We start from the raw sequence: 14,092 nt of genomic DNA on the forward strand, positions 1-14,092 counted from the left end.
AAGCCAAAAACATTCTGTTAAATTGACACTTGTCTGTAGGAAACACAAAGGCAGTTTTAGCTTTATCTTCTTTATTTCTGTGCTGTCCTATCTTGACTGTTGACACTTAGTTTTGCTAATATTGGTGTTTGTCTTCTGATAAGATTTAGTCAGTGAGAAGGCATGATTTTTCTCAACTATTGCACATAAGTCTGAAGGTACAAAGCCCTTCAGAACTTAAGATCTCCATTTCTATGCACAGATTACCTGTGGTTAGAGATATTTCAGAAATCCTGCCCTATAATATCATCTGTAAAATGAGTGTTCTATCTCTAGGTCTCCTACTATCATCTGAACACTACACTTGACTAGAATTTTTACGGAATGTCTTGTTATGGAAGTTAAAATACTTTCAAGAAACTTCTTTCCAAGTATTATTTAACAATGTCGGATTTTTATTCACTAATTCTGCACTTAGCAAAGACGATTGAACACCTCTCTCAACCAATAATCAACATGCTATATCCTCTGTTTCTACTACAATTACTGGTGACATTTCATTAACACTATGAACATTCAATCTTTTATTACAAACTGCCAGAACTACCTCTACTTTTGTTCCATAATCTCAGTGGGAATTACGTTTTCTGATACTACAGCAAATGTAGAGCAACTGTTATTTCTAGAGAACTTCCTTTTGAAATTTCTAGCCTTTGGAGCTTTTTCGTTCTCTACTTTTGGAGGGCGTCTGCAGTTTCTAGCTATGTGGCCTGAAATTCCACAATTAAAACAAGCTATATATGCTCATATATTTCCTTCTTCTGGAAAGAGTTTTTTGCCACGTGCTCTATCTTACCACAGTTAAAATGCTATAAATAATTTTGCTTATTTTACTTGTTTTGTCAGGTTGTTTTATCATTTATGTTACTGCTTACTATATTTATAGCAGAATGCTGAGGCTTGTAGAACTGTTTTTCACATAGCTCCTCTTGTGTAGCTACTCCAATCAGTCGCATCAGGGGTGTTTGCTTCATTTACATTTCTGCGAGTTACATTAGTGATCAAACCTCGCTCAAAATTTGACTTCAAGATATTTTTTATCATCAGCTCATTCGAATGTCTATAAGCTGTGCATAGTTTGTTACCTAATTCTTGTAGCTTATGCCTAAATACTCTATTTGACTCCCCTCTTTGCTGAGTCAAGCTATGTATATGTGTAAGAATTGTGTTGAGTGTTTCTCACTTTCTATATTCCTGCGTTGATCTGTGTGTAGATACTGAAAATCTGCAGTTTTTTCAGTTCATCATAAGCCCTGATGTAATGCTTGGCTTCTTCTGCTGTTCTCAGTCTCAAAATATGTGCTTTTTAAGTATCAGTCTCGCCTGAAATTGTAGCAGCTTCATTTAATGCGTCGATGAAACTTTTGATATACTCATCAAGTTTGCCATGGAATAATGCTATTGCAACCGTTAAATGTGTAGTGCTCCGTGGACCTAATGGTGCAGGTTGATCTGCTACAGCCTCAACATTTGCACCAACCCTTCTATCAACTCATAGTTGCACACCTTCTTCTGTTGTAGTGTCTATGCCAGCAGTAGCCATGTCTACTTGCACTACTTAAATTATAAAGAATTGACTCGGAGACTGAGATTCCAAAATACGTATAATACTTTAATCAAATTATTAAGATACTCGGCGGCGTCAAGATTACATAAAGTATCTTGAAAAACTTCAGAATGAAACTTACTAAATTTCTTGGTCTGAGCAGTTCACTGTTCCTTAATTAAACTTTCAACAATATGCATTAACTTTCTAAGTAAAACCAATAACTTATCAATATAAAAATCCCCCCCCCCAACTGGCACAGCAGAATGTCTGTGGACACTAGAAACCGGTTTTCGATACCCGTGGTGGGTAGAGAACAGATAGCCCATTGTGTAGCTTTGTGCTTAATTACAAATAAATAATACTAAACATCTTACATCAATTTCCTAACTATGCTATTCGAGTGAGAAAGATAACAATAATTATTTACTTGAAGCTTGAATGGGAAATATTCGTAGTATCTTGTAATACAGACATTTTCATTGATGTTCTTGGTTTGGACACGGGTGGATCAGGCAGCATCTGGATCAATTTCTTCAGCAGCAGGGTTGACAGCTTCTAGTATTGTTATCAATCCAAAACCAAAACTATCTGTTAATTGGTTATGTTAAATAACTATAATTTGGCCACCTATTTGTGCGTATTTCTCCTCGGTTTCCTTCCAATGAAAGTTCCACCAGTGGTTTCTAGTTTCCTTTCAAATTCTTTTTATAGAACTTATTTCAACTTTTAAGCTTTCCCTCTGCTACTGGTGCATCTGGTTCCTTTATCAAAGACTTGAATCCTCAAGCAACAGAATTTTCTGACTTTAACAAAGGAATCAGAAACTTGATTATTTTTTCATGAAGGATCTAGATGTTAGAAAGATTTACAAAAATATTTTCTATCTAACCCTTACCAGTTGCCCCTATACTATTTTATTCCCATCATATGCAATGATTGAAATTCATGTTTTGTTTTTTCTTAACCTTTCACAAACGAAAATTGAATGGCAGTGTACTCACCTTCAAGTTAAAAGTTGGTTTTCTTTCTTAATGGCAAGAAGTTCTAGTATGAAAAGTTGAAATTCTTCTGTGGAATAGAGGACGAAGTGGGAGAAACTGGAGAAAAGCACATCACATTCATTTGGCCAGTGGTATGTAATTCCACTGGTATTGTGGGTTTTAGCAACACAGTGTTATTTTATCCAATTTGAGAGCCTTATAGTGGTTGATCTAAAATGTTCCTGGCTGCACCTAAGGCACGTGTACTCATATACCACTAGTGTGCTATTGAATTTATGTAATCTGTTTTTAATTAAATATCTCCTTTAACCTAGATTCTGTTTTAAATAAATATTTTGACTGAATTGATGAATATAGCTTTTTGATAATTTTCTAAGTAGAATATAACAGTTTTCTTTGGAACATGTAGCATAACAGATGGATATATTCAGCTTTCCATGTTTTGTGTAGATTATTCTATTTAGGAATGAAAACGGAAAACATTTTTTTGTAAATATTTGTATAATATTCTCAACTTCTGTTTCAGAAAGGTTTTGACTTCCTGTAACTATACTGCTGACATTCTCACAATGGAATTTGAGATGCTATTAGATACCAATGTAAGCAATAGTGGAATAGTAGCAATGCTGTCACAGTTGCAGGATGCAACTGAACTATTGATAGCATATGTGAGTCGTATGGTTACAGCTCCGAAACACAAATAGTACATGTTGAAGAAATAATTTTTTCATTTGTAATCTTCATTGAGCATTACTGATATTACTTGTATAGTAGAAAGTTCACTTTCAGAGTTGATCATGTGTCGCTTAAGTAACTCACGAACTTTCAAAATCTGGATGGGATAATCAACACTAGATAATAATTTTGCAGCAGTATGACATAGTCATGTGTCATCGTCCAAGAGTGGAACATGGAAATGCAGATAGACTATCTTGCTGCACAGTAAGACAGTATTCATTCATTGAATGTCCTGATACAGATTTGGTTTGAAATTCGTTCAAAGCTACACGAGGACTATCTGTCTTAGCCGTCCCTAATTTAGCACTGAAAGACTAGAGGGCAGGCATCTAGTCAACACCACCCACCGCCAACTCTTGGGCTACTATTTTACCAACGAATAGTAGGATTAACCGTCACATAATAACGCCCCCACGGCTGAAAGGGCGAGCATGTTTAGTGGGGCGGGAATTCGAACCCGCAACCCTCAGATTGTGAGTCAAGCATCCTAACCACCTGGCTATGTCGGGCCCCTTAATACAGGACATTGGGTTGAGGTAGAAGTCAATTAAGCTGTCATGACACAGAGCCAAACAGCAGGTGATTCCACTGGTAAGTGGATTCCAAAACATACACCTTAAGAGGTCCATGAAGCGCAAATGAGGGATCTAGAACGGGTACAGGTGCTTTTTCTTATCATACAGCAAGTTAATATATGAGAATCACAGGTTGGGGAATGTAATGCAATTGCACATAAACTGTGGTACTTGTAGGAGTAGTTACAGGTGTGTAACAATGTTTTATATTGATTTTATCGACTACCTAAGCATTGTTCTCAGCCTGTGTTGTAGCTAGTTATCCCTACGTCCTGAGGCAGAAATTCTCCACACGTTGCATAACATTAGAATTTGATATCACTATTGATAATTCTATTGCCATGTCAGAATCGTGACATTTAGTCTAGTTCAAAAAAATGCCATCACTAATTATTTATTTGTTGACGCCAATAAAACACTGTTTAGTTTCACCTTATACAGAGAAGACACGTTACTGAACTGAGACTACCAACAGCTAGTATATGGAAGTAGCACATGTATGTTTCTATGTCTGGGACAGTCTCTCAAAATCTACTAGTGTCTGTAGCAATGTGTGAAAGTTGGAAACATACAAGTATGGCATAATACATTTGTGTATATACGTATATCTGAAGTTTTGCCTACCTAAATGAAACTTTACACAAAGTCATTCATAAATGTTGTACCACACAATATGAATCAATTCCTGAGAACACAAACACTATGCAACCTCTGAACGAGAATATTTGATCAAAATTTCAAAATGTTGAATAATGAAGTTAAATGTACTTACTGGCCTGTAAGACAATGTTCGAAGAAAAGTGCACCAGTTGTTTTTATTGATGTGGCATGAGAATGTTTCAGCTTTAGCGTTGAAACATTCAGTACACAGTATATTTCATAAAGAGTTAAGAGCCATGGCTATGCTCCACCACATTTCAGTTTGGTCAAGGAAGAAAGGCTATAAAAATTAGACCTTGCCTTAGTAATATCTATGCCCCCCCCCCCCCAGTGGCACAGCGGTATGTATGCGGACTGCATTTGATATTGTGCAGTAATTTTGATTATTATGTTCACCATTTAATAAATCTCGTTTTGTATATTAGATTTTACATGTAATAGTTTTGTTTATATTTGCAGTGTGAAGGGTCTCCTTTATATTAGCCACCCAGTGGCACAGCGGTATGTCTGCAGACTTCAACACTAGAAACTGGGTTTTGATACCCGTGTTGGGCAGAGCACCAACAGCCCATTGTGTAGTTTTGTGCTTAACTTCAAACAAAACAAAAAGAAATATCTATGTTATAATGAGTAATTTACGTTAAACTTATGACACCAGAGAAGGGTAAAAAATAGAGGATTGGCAAGATGTAATGAACAAATGTCATTATTCTCATACAAGAGAAGATTGAGAATAATTTTATACATTTTTATTAAAACCTATATAATATTAAGGTTTGATTTATTAATTAGATTTTGATGTTAAGTGTATTTCTATACATTGGTAATAAAATAGTTTAATTAAAATTTTAATATAACTCTGTAACATACGCACTTTTACATACCATTTGCGAGAAGAGCAAGCAACCATATGGATAAAGGTCTTGATACTGTAGAAACACATGTAAGACCATCTGGTCAATTTCAGAGAACTACTAATGCAACTAAAAGAGGAAGTGTGTATTCTACAAGAGGATCTGGCGATAACTCAAAAGGCTATTGCAAGAGCTAGGGAGATTATCTGCCAAACCAGAAATTGGATTTATTGTCAGGGCTTGGTGTAACTCCATCTTCCTTATAAGTTGTATATATATAATTATAGTATAATTTTATTTATGTTTTTTTTTATTATTTGTAAAGTGCAAATATGTATAAGTTTCATGTTTGGTATCAAGAAGTTAGTTTTGTACATTGCATATATGTATTTCTGTGTGTAGGTTAAACTTAATGTAAAATCTTAGGTTAGTGTAAGGCTCCACCATAAGTGTGTGCACATTGGTATATCAGTTCTGCAGAAGAATTATTGTTTGATGTAATTTTATTCTAATATTAAAAATTTAATATGTGAAATTCTTTGTACAAAAGCTATGTTTTATGTAATTGATACTTGAAACCTGCAGTACAATCGGTCTTATATTTTATGCATTGTTGTAAGTTGGTATAATTGATAAAAGTAGTTTTCTGCATATTTTTTGTACAAGTTTAGTGTATTAGAATATCTTATCCTATAGAAGTTTAGTGATTTCTGTTAAAGTTTTATTTTATTATATTGTTTTATCACGTTGTTTTTATTGCAGTGCTTGTTAATGGTGTTGGGCATGTTGTTTAACTGGGAAAAAGGTGAATTATTTTAATTTCTTGAGTGACATGAGATTAAAATTTATTTATTTTATTGTTTTAAATTGGAGACAGCCATGTTGGCCTAGAAGGAAAAAAGGGAAGAAATATATAACACAAGAAGCATCAGTTAAAATGTTTTGTTTTTTTTTAAATTCCTGTTCTTTTTTCAGTTCACTGTGGATAGAGATAGTAACTCAAGTAATCAACTCAACTTTCCTTACTCTGAGGCATAAGTGACGCGAATCCACTAACTGGTCATTAGATAGGTTCTTTTGCATGGAATATAGCTTTTACTTCACCATGATGTCTTGAGATAGATGGCTGTCTTTTCCATCAGCAAATCAAGTAATAGCAGAGGACTTCTACACCATACTCTAGAACATTTAAGCCTCTAGGTGACATGTAGGATGACTTTGGTAGCAACAGCTTGGCTTTGTTATTGATATTATGTTTTGTATTTAAGCTCAGGTTCTTCCCAGTTAAGAAAATTTTCATACTTTTACAGACAACAGATTTTCTAGACTTCTCCTGGAGATTCAGTAATATTTAACTTCAACGGTTCAAAAGTAGCACTTTTATGTTGAAAGATTAACTTGGTTTTATTTTACTTTATTTCAGTTTAACTTTCAAAGATTGTTTTCATTTTGTAATTAACTTTCCTTTTTCTTTAGCTTATAGATATGTCATCTGTTTTCTATCTGCTTTTATATAAATAGAAACCTTTAAATTTTTTGTTTATTTAGTTTCTATGAAGTTTGGCAAAATAAACAAATGATTCAGAAAACATTGGAGTTACTTTTTTTTTGTAATTGCCTTCCTTCTTTGTTCTTTATAGTAGATAATGCCTATACTACACAAGGCAATATTGCAATAAGGTAGCATCCATGTTGAAAAGATCACTGGCTGTAATATCTTTTGCTAGCCAAACTGATGATGTCTGTATGTTATAGTTGACCAGTACTATGGTAGAATAAGAATAAGGAAGTGATGCTGTTGACTGGAAAGAGAAACCGAGTTTACTGTCAAATTCAAGTGTACTTTCTTAAGTCAGTTCTATTAAGAATTCTTCGAGTAAAGACCATACTTTTAAGATTATCGTGTTCTAGTTCTGCAGATATCAATCCTGAGAGAATAGAAGCTGTGGGACTAAACACCAGGTAATAGAATATCGACTGTGATCCTGTGTGCACAAGTAAATGCACTGTGTTTTCCTTTTACTTGTTTTGTTTCTTTTTTTACCAAACTTGTCAAGTATCATTATTTCTCACACACACAGGAAAACTCAATTAAGTTTCAAATACAGACTACCACAAAAATTTCCGTATTGGATCTGCACTTATGAACAAATCTAACTATTTGATACTTGGTTGAACTCATTTCGCTTTGAAATACCACAAGTAGGTAAAAAGGAGGCATTTTATGTGCCTCAATAATAGTATTAGTTGTGTAAATTTTGTTTTATAACGCACATACTAGCCCTAGCTCAATCCCTTGTGATTAATTATTTTAAAGGGATATTCACAAACAAATATAACTCTCGACTAAGAAGGAGAATTTGGCAGTGAGAGAAACAGTCACAAGAAAGACATATCTTTCCTAGAAGTTGAATTGAAAATGAAAATAGGGCTCAGACTGCTCTTAGCATTCTAGATGGCTTCTATGAGTTTCTCATCATCCCATTTAGTCTGTACACCATACTAGCTATTTTAAAGCAACTAATGGAGCTTCACTCAAAGGACTGTAATGTGAGAGATATCTGTTCAACGTTGATGATATTGTGGTGTTTGAGTCTGCATTTGAGAACCCAAAGATGGTCTTCTATGAACACAAAAAGCAGAATTGAAACTGAAACCTGTCAAATGTTTGCTGATACACAAAGAGAAGTGGAGTTTCTTGGTTACATTGTGGAGAGATATGGACCTGGCTAAGATAGCTGCAGTGAGAAAGTGGCCTCTATGGTAAAGTGAGAAATCATCCTTTCCTAGGTTTCCAATTACAATGATTTATAGTAACCTTTTTGAAAATTGCAGCACCAAAGTTCACTTTTGATGGATCAAAGAATATTATCAGACATTCCTGAGCTCCAAAGCTTGTTTTGGTGGATGCTCTCGTACTAATCTATCCACAACAAGACTAGGTGTTTATGTTGGACAGTGATGTCAGTGATAATGTAGTTGGAGCAGTGTTATTGCACAATATGGAGTGGAATGTATGACTGTGTATGCTATTTTTACGCTTATGACTTCCAAGTACAGATATTGTACGATGAAGAAAGAGCTCCTTGAAACGGTTATCTTTGTAAAACACTATAGCCACTAGTTGTATGATAGGAAGTTTACCATCTGGGTGGACTATGCTTCGCTAAAGTATTTATTAAACTTTAAAAACATGGAGGGATGAGAGCAAATTAGATAACAACATTGCAAGAATATTACTTTGTCATAGATATCACCTGGACTCTAATCACAGAAAAATAAATGAAGTATCTCACAGCTCATTGATACCTAGTCCATTCATTGAATGTTCTGACCCTGAACATCATGTGGGAGTTGAAACAATGGTCATTTAGCCATAATTAATGTAAATCATGAAATAGAAGACTCCATAAGTAGATGGATGCCAAAGTTAATGCTTCAGGAACTACAGAATGGCTAACTGAAGGACCCTTACCTAATGTGGATGCTCTTTGCTGTCCAGTAATGTCTAACATGAGTAGCCCTAGTACAGAAGTGTAACATGGATATAAGTAACCTGTGGTATCGGGAGAATCAGTTACAAGTGCAAGAATATGTGTTGTATCATTTTTTCTCAACCCAAAAATTGTGTTGTTCTGACAGTGCTGCAACTAGTGGTTCCCTGAGCTCTGAAGCAAGAAATTTCCTGGACTTTGTCTAACAAAGACTGGATGAACCAAGATGTGACCCACACTTGTACTTACATTCAACAGTGGTACTTCTGCCCACGAGTGAGTCGAGAAGTTCAGCGCTAATGTTAGCTTTCTATAGTATGTGTGCTACCCAGATATATCACTGGCCCATTCTCAGAGACTACAAGAGGTCATCATTACATACACTTCACTATAGGCTACTTCACAAACTTTTCCATTGGTTGATATGTTATCACAGGCTGTCTCAGATGTGTTACCTGAGAACTGGATAGCACATTTCAGAGCACCCGAAGAAATCCACATGGATCAGGGAACTAACTTCAATAACCAGCTACTTACTGAGTTGCTTAAAGTTTTAGGTATATACTGAAACGCCAAAAATTCCCGCGCCTATTGGCCCGAGCGCTGAATATTTTAAGTACCTAGCGACGCCTCTGTTCTTAATCTTACGGTTTGGTAGAATTGATAATTTGCCCCTAGATGCTTGCAAAATTTGTTAATCCTCACAGAACCGACTTGGATGAACACATATGGTGATGGCATATGGAGTAATGAAACATTGATCCACTAGCTGGTTACTGAGCTTGCTTATGACCAGAGAGGAAATGTTACTCCTTGTGGACATAATTTATGATCCTCCACCACGAGGATAAGTCTCTCAGTGTCCCAATGAGCATGTAGATTGGCTGAGATTCACAATAATCAACACACACGAATTTATCTGACAACAAGAAGGGAAGGCAACACATCAACAGAAGAAGTGCTTTAAATGGATTGTGAAAGAACAAAGGTTTCAATGTGGTGACTGGGTATGGTTGTGTTATGTTCCAGTGGCATGAAGGTAACTTGGATCTGGCTGTATTGGTCCATACTTCAGCCTCCCAATTGATCGTGGGACTGATCATCAAAAGCTAAAAGAATCATTAGGTCTACCACTCGATGATTGAAAGGAAGTTGTATTCCTTTTTTTTTTCAAGCTATCAAATAATTACTACTGTAATTTATGCCCTACATTGTGCGATTTACACTTGATTAAAAGCTAAATCCGACAAATGATCAAAAAGGTCGTTGATTAAAGGAGTATTGCGACACCTTGCTTTCAGCCCCCGAGTAATGATGTCATGAGGCATTGTGTATGTGTTACATTGTATAGTTGTCACTTGTGTTAAAGCTTACTTTCTGAGTCATCAGGTAGTAATGTTTAGCAAAATTCATGAACAACATTTTGCTACTGTCAGTTAGGACAGTCACTAATCTGCATGGTTCCAGACTGAAAGGAAGTGGCATTTCCTATCTTCAAGCTATTAAGGGGTATTGGGATGCAATGTATGTAATACAATGTAGAATCATCACTTCATTATCAATAATTAGGAAAATCACATAACTGCAAGGATAGTGATTGAAAAGGCATTGCCACCCCTTGTTTTCTAATCAACTTAGTGAGTTATCTGATGCAACACATTTCCTATGTTCCAGAAAATCAATTCCGCAATCTAGCTGCATGGTAAAAACTCTGTGAAGCATACCATCTGGGACCCGATAAATTTTTCCTTTATTTTCCTTGAAAATAAGTCAGATCTACAACATACAAGGGAATCAAGCTTTCTTTGAGTATATATTGAAAGACAATAGTAATAACAAGAAGTATAACCCTGATAAACAGATTTCCAGCTCAAAAGTCTTACTTTGTCCGAATCTTATCAGTGAAAGGCTGAAATGGCGAGCACGTTTGGTGTGACGGGGATTTGAACCCGGGACGGGACCCGGAGATTATGAGTCGAGCGCCCTAACCACCTGGCCATGCAGGGCCTTGTAGTTAATTGCGAAGCTGCACAATGAGTGATATGTGCTGCGCCCACCAGGGTATCAAAACCTGAGTTTTTAGCAATATAAATATTTGGAATTACTGATAGGTCACTAGGGGGCCCTTTTTCAGATGTTGTTTTCTATCGATTTTTGTATTTTTTGTAAATTAAAGTGAAGAGTTTTATAAAATTTTGAAGTTTGTATTATTTATTAAACAACATATGCATTATTTCATTCCGATCCGGGGGACCGGCGGGCCGGTAGAGGGTTATGCCCTCTCATCAGCCAATCTACGCAAAAAGATAAATGGGGAAAATGAATAATAGAAGGATAAGCGTGCAAGTCAGCACAGGAGGCGGAAAATGGGGAAAACGCGATATGTGCAGATGGAGGAGACAATCCGGAGAAATATGGGTGAACACTGATCAGTCTATATCACATAATGGGAAGAATGAGGAACAGACAAGGAATGCGAATGGACACAAAGTTCTATGAGGAGATGATCACTACCACCGGGAGGACACATCTGGAGAGTGATAAAAGGAACAAGGTTGGAAGAAACAAAGACAATATCAGGTGACAAATGAGAAATTGGACGACTAGGGGCTGGCAGGGGTAACAAAGAACCAGAAAGGGAACATAAGGAAGACTGAAAATGGGCAAGTTCAGCAGAGGTCCTACTGTGGTAGTTGACATCAGCAAAAAGAATATAGCAGCAAAAAAGAGTGGTCCAGAAAGGAGAGAAAGGCGTTGGGCAAGGGAAATCCAGGACGAATGTTGCAATAGCTATGATACGAGATGGGAAATAAACAGTGCCTACCAAATGCTCAGGGTAAGTAGAATGCAGAAGGGAATGTAGGCACATGGGAAGGCGAGTACGAGTAGTAATTGCCACACCTCCTCGGGCCCGACCCAAAGGATGATTATAGTGATGAAGAGTGTACTCTGACAGATGGACCCTTTGAGTGGGTTTCAGAAAAGTTTCATTTAGGAAAACACAATCATGGGAGCATCTGTCAAACAAGATTTCCAGGAGGGGGAAGTTATGAAGAAGAGGGTGAAAGACAGTCTTGGCAGCACGGATAATATGGTCTAGAACGAGCGTACATTGGAAGGGGAGGACATTCTGTATTTTCAGGCCTGGCATGGCCAGGTGGTTAGGACGCTCGATTCGCAATCTGTGGGTCGCGGGTTCGCATCCCCATCCCACCAAACATGCTCGCCCTTTCAGCCGTGGGGGCGTTATTATGTGATGGTCAATCCCACTATTCGTTGGTAAAAGAGTAGCCCAAGAGTTGGCGGTGGGTGGTGATGACTAGCTGCCTTCTCTCTAGTCTTACACTGCTAAATTAGGGACGGCTAGCGCAGATAGCCCTCGTGTAGCTTTGCGCGAAATTCAAAACAAACAAACTGTATTATCAATGTGACAAAACGGAGGATATCCTCTGTGGTAGGAGACATAGACATGGGCCGTAGGGGTAATGGCATCAGTGCACTAGAGCAACAGAAGCAGGATCATCAGTCTTGGGGTTAGGTTTACCCTGGCACTAAGAGGGGTATGTAGGATGATTAAGATAGCAAGTGTTGCAGAGGGGAGGAGAGCTTAAGCAAGAGCAATGGCGAAGGAGATGAGGTCCACGAAAATGAGAACAAACTGGTTGGTTAGGGCATTTAGCAGTGGTATGTGATTTGTATAGTAAGCACCTCTCACAGTGCAGGGATGGGGGCTGGGGAACAGGAAGCTTCAACCCGATGGCGTTGACAGAAAAGAAATGCTCCATTAGACAGGAGATGATCTACAGTGTCACTATTTTCAGCCAAAACACGAATCATGAAGGTAGGACCAGAAGTGTGTATACGAATGGCATGCTTGACTGATATGTTTTCAAGTAGAAGTTCGGAGAGGATCTCTTTTTTAGTGATGCCAGGATCCACACCACGGATGACACAAGAGAAAAGAGGTGTACAACGAGGAGGACGAGGTTGTTGATTTAGAGCAGGGGAGTGAAATTGAGTGAGCATGGTAGATTGACCCAGGTTAAGCTAGCCCATTTTGTTATGCAGTATATCACACAATTGAGGGTTACCAGTTTTCACAATTATGCCATTTCTCATTGGAATTAGTTGATGAATGTCAGAACGAAGGTAGTATTTAGAAAGTTCGAGAAAGAGGGTCCTGGTAAAGAAATACAGAGGATCCATGCCCGAAAGTAGGAGCACATTAATCTGAGGAGCTTCAGTGGTTTCCATAGGTCCGAGCACTTCCCCAGAATAAGCGGATCGAGTGGAGGCAGGAATCGAATGAGTAACAGTGGTAGAGGCAAAAACGGTAGACGAAGTAGAATCAGCAGTAGATGGGTGAGAGACAGTAGATGTAGTTGAACTAGAGGATGATGATGAGACAATGGCAGCATACGACAGTCATGGAACATCAGTAGTAGTTGAAGAGTTATCCAAGTCCAAGCAGTCAGCCCAAGAAGGAGAAACGCTAAGGGTTGCAGGCTTTCGAGGTACACCCTCCGTGGGTCGGGAATAAGGTTTTAGACGAACACGACGAGGCAACTAACCCAGTTGATCCGACATAATTGGGCGCTCAATAACTTGGGGCAACTCAAAATGCATGAACACAAATACACAAATGAAAAGTAAGAAACAAATAAGTAATAACTCTCAAAAATCACTCACCAAAACGAACCGCTCTCGAGCAACAATACGAACTGCAGAACTTTTTGTCGAATCCGATCTCTGAATGTGATCTGTGAAATATCAGTACAACAATATATGCATTATTTCATTCCGATCCTGGGGGGACTGGCAGGCCGGTAGAGGTATTTTTAAATATCAGACCAAACCAAGCCTTTATAGTAGTGAGGTATCGAAAATCGAACTGGGGTATTTAAGTATTTTACACTCACAAAAAGAAAACTATCATCCTATAGGTATTTGAAGAACTTGTAGCATTTCGTCACAGTTTAATTCTTCGTATCGTTAGCCGACACTGGGCAGCTTGTACATAATTGAATAAATAGAGTTGTTTAAACATTTGTTCCACAACAAGGTAACTAGTCTGGCTCGTAGAGACACACCCCAATGAAAGAATAGACCATTCCAAGGTTCTGTGTTGTCTTCTCTTCTGTACATTCTCCATATTGCTGATATGCCTTGTCCACAGCTTCCT

This window comes from Limulus polyphemus, unplaced genomic scaffold, assembly GCF_000517525.1.
Source record: "Limulus polyphemus unplaced genomic scaffold, Limulus_polyphemus-2.1.2 Scaffold834, whole genome shotgun sequence".
Taxonomy (NCBI): Eukaryota; Metazoa; Arthropoda; class Merostomata; order Xiphosura; family Limulidae; genus Limulus; species Limulus polyphemus.